The following is a 9251-nucleotide window of genomic DNA, read 5'->3' on the forward strand; positions in this document are numbered from 1 at the left end:
TCTCCAGCACAGGAGTGAGGATTGAAAAGAAAGAGACGATTGAACAACGCTGCAGCATGAGCCCTTTTTTTTTTTTTTTTTTGAGACAGGGTTTCTCTGTGTAGCCCTGGCTTTCCTGGAACTCACTTTGTAGACCAGGCTGGCCTTGAACTCAGAAATCGGCCTGCCTCTGCCTCCCGAGTGCTGGGATTAAAGGCGTGTGCCACCACGCCTGGCTCTGCAGTTATTTCTTTGTCATGCTCCAATGTCAGATTCCTACCTGAGCTTACTTCCTTATCATGGCCAATGTCAGATTCTGGTCTGAAACCCATTTCCCTGTCCTTGGCCAATGTCAGATTCCTGCCAAGAGGCACCCCAGAAGGCTTTCTACAGTCAAGTTCACAAAGTGGCTGGCAGGAAGGCTGACCGTGGTGCCAGTTCTTAACTCCTCTTTCCTTGGACTTAACACAGAACGGTTGGTTACCGGACAGGGACTTGTTTCACAGTGGGTAGAGTGGGCAGGAGTCGGGGAAGCAAGCAATCACCTGGGAACCCTGAATCAGTGTGGGGTTGTGACGTCAGCAATGTTTGTAGTTGACTAAAGTCATACACGTAAACCAGGCAGAGGGCTTGTCTAACACGCACACAATCCTGGATTCAAGGCTCAGTATTAAAAAAAAAAAAAAAAGAAAAAAAAAAAAGGATAGAAATCATGACTGAGAGAGTGTTTGAACCAAGGCAATATTTCAGACAATTTCTGGAAACTTCTTCATAAAGGCCTTTAACACTGTAAAGCAATATAGCGCAAATGCCTGTAATACCAGAAGTTGGGAGGCCCAGGAAAGAGGCTCACCGCAAGCTCACTTTGGACTCCACAGCAAGTCCATAATTTTAAAAAACGAAACAAACCAAAAACACCTCTAAGCGAAATTAAGTCAACTGAGGAGCTCTAGGGGCCTTGGGACTCTGTCAACCGTGGATGGCTGGGGGCATCACTTGGGTGTCACGTGTCATTCCTCAGAGCAGATGGCCATCCCTTGGGAAGAGCCCTGGAGTTTGCACAGATGTGTGGCACAGGGGTTGCTTGGCAGTCCCTGGGGGAGCTTTGAGGCAGGCCTCATCCCACGGGAGGTCACGCAGTCCTTTGAGGTAGAGGCTACAGGAAGGGAGGCTTTGGTTCTTACCTTCCTGAAGGAACGAATGAAGTCAAGAGGCAGCATAGACTGTTTACATTTATTTAGCAAAGAAGTGGTTTATTTCAGAAAGCTAAAGATAGCAATGAGATTGGAGGGGGCTGTTGAAGATGGGGAGCGAGCCGAGGGGGTCTCTGCTGAGGATTTTAAAGGAGTTCCATGAATATTTGTGAGGTGAGTTTTAGCACATCCACGCCCTTAAGCCCTAGCAGTGAATATTGTAGGTAAGCACACCTTTTCTGTTACCACCCATAGGAGCAAGCCCAGATAGTCAATAGTTCCATCCTTTGTCTTATTTGGCTATCTCATACCTGGCTTTATTTAACTTCCGTGGTGTTTCTTGACTCACTTTTTAACCCTAACGTCTGTTTTGTTTTGTTTTGTTTTTTTTCCATTTTCCTTTGTTCCCTGGAGCCCCTGTTGTAGGAATCTACAGATAAATATTAAGTTCTGTTCCAAAAGCTTTACAGACAGACAAACAACTGGCATTATATCAAGGCTCAGGATCAGTACTCCGGTGTGTGGGAATACCAATAAGAGCAAAACACCCCAACCTAATAGCTTTGAACCATAAAATAGAGTTTTTATAAAGTGATACTAATTTTTTTTACCAAACCATAAAAATCAGTTTGTAAGTTTCATTTTACCAGAACTGACTTAAAGGAAAAAGCAAAACACAAAAAACAAAAACAAAAACAAAACAAAACAACAACAACAACAACAAAAACTAGACAGCAAAAGACTCAGAACAGCCATAGGTAAATCTCCTGTGACCATCCCATCAAAGGTACACATATTTTACATTAGTATTATAACCAAAACATATTCAATTTCTAAGACTCTCCTACAACTCTGGAACACATATTAGTAAAGCCTTTGGCTGGGCTTGTCAGTATTTGAGAGGCAGAGGCTGGCAGATCTCTGTAAGCTTGAGGCCAGCCTGGTCAACATAATGAGTTCCAGCCCAGCTAGGGCTACATACCTTGTCCAAAAATAATAATAATGCATCAATATAATAGAGATCTAAAAAACAACAACAAAAAGAGAAAAAAAAAAACCTCTCTTTTGGACTTCAAGAGAATGCTGGTTAATTGTTTTGTCAAGTTGACACATGCTAGGAGGAGGGAACTTCAATTGAGAAAATGCCTCCATCAGATTGTAGGCAAGTTTATAGGGCATTTTCTTGGTTAATATTTGATGTGAGAGGGCCCAGCCAACTGTGATGAAAGCTCTAGCTTACTGGAGATAACCATCAATAACTGGAGGTAGTGGCAAAATGTAGGGAGTTGGTCTGTAGATGCTTGTATTTAAATGCTAAATACTGGCTCCCAAGATCTGGTTGCCCTGCTCACAATGAGCAGATCTTCATGTACATCAAATGATGCTGTGTAACACTTGCTCCCTAACTTAACTGGTCAATAAAGGGCTAGAGCCTGTGATCGGGCAGTAGAGAGAGAAAGATGGGACTTGAGGATTGAGTGAGGGGTCTCAGGAGAGACAAGAAAGGACATGGAGGTGGAGGAGGCCACATTGAGAGATGGACCATGACTACAGATCATGAGTAATCCCCAGACATTTGCCACTTGAATTACTTACAAGGTTGGGAATTTGGTGTGGCTTGTGCTTGATTGTGAAGATGCCCTGGTTCTTCCCTCTTGGAGTAAGAAACTGTTTAACTTATTTTGTCTATAAAGGAACCTATAGTAACTCTGAAAGAGACCTTGGTCTTTTTAAAGTGTTGCCATTTTTAAAGACTGTGGGACTGTTAAAGTTGTATTATGTTTTATACTGTGATATTAGCACGAGAACTTGGGAAACAAGAAAGAAAGCTTATGTCTTAAGAGTGACATGTTTGTATGTCAAGTTGACACAAGCTAAAGTCTCATGACTTATGATTCTCCTGGGCTGATGTAAAAGAGATATGTGTGTTCACCAAAAATGGGGAGGGACTGGTAAGTGAGAGAAAGATGCTTCAGGTTCAGTTTGGTGAATGTTAGAGTTTCTTCGGACCAAGCCCAGCTGGTTTCCTATTTCCTACACACTTGAACATGCTTGGGGTTTCATGAAGCTTTGGCAGGAGGACATAGTGATTAGAACCTCAAGGGAGGGCTCTAGGAAGGTCCAGTGATCCCCCTCCCCTCTCCGAGAAAGAATATTAACAGTTTAATTACTGTGACCTAGCTATTTGCTATAGAGTTTGCTTTGTTGCCATGACAGCAACTACAACCTCCTGAAGGTCACCATGTGAAGGTAGCTACTCTTCTTCCTGATGCTCACCATTAAATCAGGCCCAGAGAAAACATTCATCAGGGGCCTCTCTGTAAACTCCAGCTAAGTTTCAACCAAAAAAACCCAAAAAACCAAAAAACCAAAACAAAACTGAAAAACTTATTTTAGAATTTATGAAGCACAACAAAAGTTTACATTGTTCGCATCACTAGCTGGTGAGGTGGTGGCTCAAGTCTGTAATGCCAGTACTTAGGAAGCAAGGCTGGAATATAGTTCTCGTGTGGTAGTTTGAAAGAGAAATGTCCCTCATAGGCTCATGCATTTGAACATGGGTTGATGGTGACACTTGAGGAAATTATGTAAGAGAAGAACCTTGCTTGAGGAAGTACACTGTTGTGTGTGTGGGGGAGGACGACTTTAAGAGTTCATAGTTTCACTCCACTTTCCACTCAATCTCTCTCTGCATTTGTTAGCATTTGAACATGTGCCGCAGACCCTCTGGGCTAATGTTTGTCTGCGTGAAAAGAGTCTCTCGAGCAGATGGGCAAAGAGTCAGATGGAGTGACAAACAGATACACACACACACAAGAGAGGTGTTGGATCTGAATGTAATGTTCCAGTTGAGCCTCAGACATTTTATAATACAGAGTAACAGAATAAGGCACGTTGAAGTTTTCCAGGTGCGAGAGGAGTGACTTCAAAAGGAACCAGATAAATGTTTACTTTAGAGATTATCACCCTGCTTCAGATCAGCCCTGTGCCAGGCAAGAAATTTACACTTCAGTGTTAATAGCACCAGGGGGTTGTTAACTCTTGACAGGCTTCAAGAATGATGTAGTGTCACTGACCCCGAAATTCTCTAGGCCTTGTTAAATTATATCTAGTCTGGAGAATCCTCATTATCAGGATAGTATATTCACTTGCTCTTGGCATGGAATGTAGCTTGTGGTAAAATTTTTATCTCAGTGAGGATTTTTGTCTCTTCCTGCAGACAACTGAGTTAATGGCTGTAATTTATTCTTTTATTGTAGTGCTTAATTAGTTACTGAATAGGTTAAGCTCCTTGCTGCTGTCTGGAATTTTGGAACACTGGGAAAGGCTTTAGCTATGTCAGAATACAATCTTAAAAGGCATTTACAATAAGGTAATACTAAATAGAGAGCACGTGGATCCATACACTAGACTAACTCGGGAATGGAAAAATTAATTTTATGGTTTATATAGATTAGGGAGAGAGTGACAGACCCCAGGAAGGGAGTTTCCTTGAAACTCTTTGCTTCATGAACCAGCTTCCCAGCTTTCGCTTTGTCAAGCTGACTCCACCAGAGTGCCGTGGCATTTCCCCCTATTATTTTTATTTTTAAAACACTGCCAAAAATAATCACAAGTAGGATTATATATTGAACCCAATCCAGAGGGTTCAATGCACTTAAGTTGTTTTTCAAATCTCTAGCCAATTCATCAATGTTCCAAGTGTCCAGATGGCTTTTCCTAATATCTGAAATTTTTACCTTTAACTGTTCTAAGTCATGAGAAATATCAGTATCTTTCCATATATCCTGTAAATGTGTTTTCGTCTTAATCTAATCAATAGTTGAATTATAAGGTAGGGGAGTGACACAAATGTCTTGGAAAGAAGCAAGACATTTAGTAGCTAACCTGGTCTTAATATTAGCAATATCTTGTCCTATTGTCAGCACGACTTCTTCTAGGGCGTTAACCTTTGCTTCCAATTTTATATCTATAAAATATAACTCTGACAAGGCTACAGAGATATTCTTATGTATGTCATTAACAAAATGAGCGGTATGCAGTTGCTGAACTAAAGCTCTGGTAGATAATGTAAAGGAAGTTAAGATTGCAATTAAGGCAGTTATTTTTAAGATCAAAGCTGCTACAAATCTCTTAGGTCTAATAAGTTCGTTTAGTCTTTTTAAAGTTTGCAATCTAGGATTCTCAAACCAAGGATCGTTTCCTAACTCTACAGGCAATAAAATATAAGCAGATCTTCTTAACAAAATCATAGCAGTAGATTCCTTATCTAAATTAGGATTTACACAATTAGTTAATTGACAAGAATTACAATGAATATGAAAAAACTTGTCAAGATTGGTAATCTTGACTTTTAAAATTACTTAACAATAAGCATATAGGTAAGGTACACAATTTTTTACAGTTATAGGGGAGTTGGCCTGAATGGCCAAAAACAATGTCTTTGATGAAATTTTGTCCAATATTCTGTAGCAGTCCTTCCGCCTCACAAGTCAGCTTTTTTAGTTGTCCCCAAGTTGACACTAGGTCGGCTCTCCTTGCTGTAGCCCATGGCGGAGATAGGAAGAGTTTCTTTATTTGTTTGTAAGTGGCTGCTCTCTGATTTCTCCTTCTCTGTATGCCCAACACAGCTTTCTCGTCACCACTGTCAGGGCACTCACAGGTCACAGGTCAGCCTGTCACATTGGAAGCTAGCATGCTCTTGTAGCAGTCTGTGAAAAGAGCAGAAACATTCCCCCTTTTCCCCATATTAAGTATCTGAACAGGATCATGCCGTGTGCCAATAAGTGGATCCCTTCATCTCATGAGTATGTCTGATTGTAGGGTGCCATAGACACTCAGAGAGATTTTTGGCATTTAAATTAAGAAGATATAGATTTAAAGTTCCACAGTACTGTTTCCTTGAGAATTATAAAAATCTCAGTAACATGGATAACATTAAATTGTTGACAGAACATCTCAAATGCTTGGCTGTAATGGCTAGTTTTAATTTGATTTGGAACACCAAGTTTAAGAAAAAATCAACACAGGCAACTATACTTTTAGTTGCTTTTCTTGTTAAAGTAGTTGTAATTAGAAAGACTAAAAAGGTATCAATAGTCACATGTGCATATTTTATTTTTCTAAAATCAAAAATGAGTATCTATTTGCAATAATTGATTAAGTATAAGTCCTCGAGAATTAACACCAATGTGTGGAACAGGTAGAAACTGAGGACACTGAGAGCAAATCTTTGCAATATGATATGCACATTTATTTATTTATTTATTTATTTATTTATTTATTTATTTATTTTAAATACCAAATTATTATCTCAAGCCATTACTATTTTGATGATGTAAAGAATGAAATTATATGGCCAATTATTTTTGTATACGGTCCATAATTTTCCTGGAATATAAATCTAGCGTGGCATTGCCTAAAGAGGTCTTTTTTAGGCAATCTTCAACATTTTAAAACACCATCTATAGCATATAATTTAATTATCTGTGCTGAATCAGGTAAAAACTCAAAAGAATAAACATGTGATCCAATTCACATATACTTTTCTCCCATAGAAGGGTTGCTTTTAAATACAGTAAATGGGATGTATGTATGAATTATAGAAGATATAAAAGCATGCATATAAGCAATTAACTTGTTTTTAAGATGAATATCAATTTTATTTAAAATGATGGTATGCAATAGGTCAAATATCAATATTCTGCAATAACTAATAGCTGTTTGGAACAAGGAATTTTTTTTTTTTTGGTTTTTCGAGACAGGGTTTCTCTGTGTAGCCTTGGCTGTCCTGGCACTCACTTTGTAGACCAGGCTGGCCTCGAACTCAGAAATCCGCCTGCCTCTGCCTCCCGAGTGCTGAGATTAAAGGCGTGTGACACCACGCCCGGCTGGAACAAGGAATTTTTTATTCTTAATTAGCACCACAGCAGCCTTATAATAGGATGTTAAAACTTTGAGGTGAAGAAGGATGATTTTACATTAATGTTTTTTCTTGTCAAGGATAGCTGTGGACATTTTTAATAACAATAACTAGAATATGCAGTTAATATTTTGATTACCACCAATTACAATCGATACTAATAGATTACAGAAGATTCTTTTACTTTCTGTTAAAGCCTTTTTGGTTCTCTCCAGTTAATTTGAATTTCACTTGATAGTACCTAACAAAGGCTTAGGTTCTTCTGTGATGAATTTAAGGTGAGATCTTAGCCAATTAACATTTCCTGGAAGCTTTTGAAAATAAAATTTTGAAGTAAATTTGTACCAATTTTTCAGTATAACTAAAACCCTAAATATAAAAAAGATATTGTCTCTGAATCTTATGAAGCAACAACTATTTCCCCAGAAGTTTAAACTTTCCTTTTAGAGACATTAGCTTATAAAATACTTTTCACTTAGGAAACAATATATACCGAAAGATTTAAACTTTTTGCTTCTTGTATTGAAGCTGACAATAAAAATTTCTTACATATTGTAAAGCTATATTAGCCACACCTAGGGACAAAAATCTTTAATGGTCACCAGTTCACTAGAAGTAAATTCTTTACAGTTAACAGGATGCAAAGGAAATAATAAACTTTTAAATCTATAATAATTTTATATGAAGTAGGCAAGTTATCTTGTAATGCTTTTATAAGTTCTAAAGCCGATTGACCTTTTATAAATCTTTAATTTAGTCTTTATCATGAACAACACCTGGGTATATCTGAAAAGAAAAAATTGCTTAGCTAAAAAGAAATCCCCCTGAAGGCAGGGAGGGTGAAGTTTCAAGAACTTCCCTAGGCGCAGTCTGTAAAACACAAGAAACTTTGCACAAACTTCCCTGAGGCTGCTCTAAGCTTTGTATCAACCCAAATGTATATATTTTCTAATCTGAGCATCTTGCCCTCCTGCAATGAGGACAGATTCTAGAGGGAACAATTTAACTGTCTGTCCATGCCTCTGGTTTTGTACAATCTTTCTTAAGATGACTTATACCTTAAACATTTTCTTTTATGACCTTTTATGGTCCTGCAAGGCCGCAGCCATAGTCAAACTGATTGTGTGAGGGTCTAATTTCTGCACAAAGACGAATAAATCTAGTTAACTCTGCCTTGCTTTGTATGGCTGAATGGTCAAAGTGAGCAGCATTAGCATTCTTATAAGATGATTACTCTTGTAATAATCTTAATTATGGGTGAGTTAAAATCTTAAGCTTTTGATCAAACTGCAAACTGCAGTCAATGGGACACTGGCAATTTTAACCATAATTTTTAAGTTTCCGTTGCAATATTAGAATATATCTATAACTTTTGGTAAGTAAGACCCAATTTTAAACAATTTATTCTCCTTAGAATCAATGCTAGAAACATCACTATCACGTTACAAAGTTTGGCTGCCAATTTATTAATATATGACAGTTTAAATTTTAATATTCCATTAAAGAGACATTGTTTTAAAATTTTATCTCTATAAGTCTATCTTTTAGGATAAGAATTACATAAAATGTTATCTCAATTTAGAAGTATCTTTAGAGGACTAGTTCTCTGGGCTGGTTTATGCCAGGTGCTTTTGTTTGAAAATGGCTCTGGCCCTGAGTTACTACTTTTAAGTTAACTTTATAACCAGTGATACATCTTTTTAATCATACCCAAATAACTTAAAAGCCAATTCTCTATGACCAAGATATCCAGATTATATTTATACCTTTAAGACCAGTCAAAAACCAAATGAAGTGGGTACACAAATCTTATAAATTTAGACCAATCAAAGAATTTTACTTTTTATAACTATACTTATAAGATAAAAAAGCAATTTGTTATTTGCTAAACACAATAATCACATAATTGCAGAGAATTTTCTAGGAAAAAAACAACTACTAGCTTATTTGCCTTAGAACTAAAAGGTTGCAGATTCCTTTTCTTTAAAAACAGTTTTTTAGCAGGACCTCTCTTGCTGTGCTTGATTTATGGCTAAAGTAAGGGGTCTCTCTCAGCTTCCTTTGTGCAGACTGAGAGTGAATCAGCAGGTAAATTTTTAACCATTTATTTTTATTTTATTTTTTCAACATGAAACATAAAACAGTCAGCCATTCAG

Source organism: Mus musculus, chromosome 15 (genome assembly GCF_000001635.26).
Source record: "Mus musculus strain C57BL/6J chromosome 15, GRCm38.p6 C57BL/6J".
NCBI classification, from domain to species: Eukaryota; Metazoa; Chordata; class Mammalia; order Rodentia; family Muridae; genus Mus; species Mus musculus.